Source organism: Austrofundulus limnaeus, unplaced genomic scaffold, assembly GCF_001266775.1.
Source record: "Austrofundulus limnaeus strain Quisiro unplaced genomic scaffold, Austrofundulus_limnaeus-1.0 Scaffold158, whole genome shotgun sequence".
Taxonomy (NCBI): Eukaryota; Metazoa; Chordata; class Actinopteri; order Cyprinodontiformes; family Rivulidae; genus Austrofundulus; species Austrofundulus limnaeus.
The window spans coordinates 1,111,948-1,113,305 of NW_013952560.1; positions in this window are offsets into that span (position 1 = coordinate 1,111,948).

Consider the following 1,358-nt stretch of genomic DNA (forward strand, 5'->3'; position numbering starts at 1 on the left):
TTTTTTTTTTTTTTTTTTTTTTTTTTTTTTTTTTTTTTTTTTGGCTTTTGGTACTTTTAGCTTTAAGCTGAAAATTTTCTACTTACAGCGTTTACATAGCCATCTGCTACTTTTATTTTCTGACAATACCTTTGGCAACTTTTAGCTCTTTGCTWGCATTTAGCTATTTTTAGCAAGGGATTTTAACACTTTCGGGTGTTTAAATAAGTCAATTTTAGCTTGCACAAATTGCAGCAAAATCATTGAGCGCTAAACGTGAAACAAATTTAATTTCTCTAGCTAGTTGTTGTGGTTCTTCAACTGTTCTTACAGAGTTTTCAGAGCACAAGAAAACTGAAAAGTGACCAGTATAATGATGCATGCTGATGCCAGTTTTCATCCATTCTAAGTGACTCAACATGCATCATGAACATCTGCTGAGGACTGTTAAAAGTCTCAGCAGTTTAATCTGAACTGTGGGATAAAAGCCATGAATCACCAGTTAGGGTTTAGCTGATGGGAAGTCTTGGTGGAAAAGACTTTTATTGCACATTTAGTCAGCAGACACTTTCAGAAAACAAAAGCAAAATCTGGAAAATGATCGTACAAACAGAGGTGCAGAAGGGTTTTTTTTCCTACACAATTTTAATTCTAGTTCTGTCTAGACTGATTTACCTCAAAGTAACTTCATTCTGGGTCATAAATAGTTGGTGCAAAYAAGACTGCCAGGTTCCCACATCGACTCTACTGGATGCTTTGTTAGGAGGCCATGGCTTCCTCCAAAAACATTTGCTCCCAAGAACCCAGTAATTTGTACAAAACTGGTAAAAACAGAGGTACACAATTAACAAGTTTAATTTGGCAAAGCTGTTTAAAACGTCTGCTTTTAGGATGTGTGGGAGGTGGGTGGGTGTGTCCTTCTATTTCCTCCCTTTCCTATACTGGCAAATAAAAGCTTTTTTGTCCACGAAGGGCTGGAAAGGCCCTGCATCCAACACTTGAAAGATCTGTCTTACAAAATGTTGATTATTTTTMATTTCTGCAACATTTCAGGGAAATTTTAATTATCTTAATAAGCATCGACCATAAGTTATCCTAACTTTGGTAAATAWCATCTACCTTGCCGGTTGGGCTGGTTTCTCCGGCTTGCTGCTGTTGCGGCGTGTCTCGGTGGAGTGGCGGGTGTGGATGGAGTCCCTCGGCCCTCGGATTGTCCCTCGTGTTTGGACGGAGCGCCTGGGGTGGACTTGCCGGCCTGGGCGCGTGGTGGTGGGAGCCGGGACGGAGTGACTGGTCTAACAGGTGAGGCGTCCCAGCTTCCCTGTTGCCTATTTGGATCAGTATCAGCTGTGCCCTGTTTTTCGGTTGAGGATCAAACT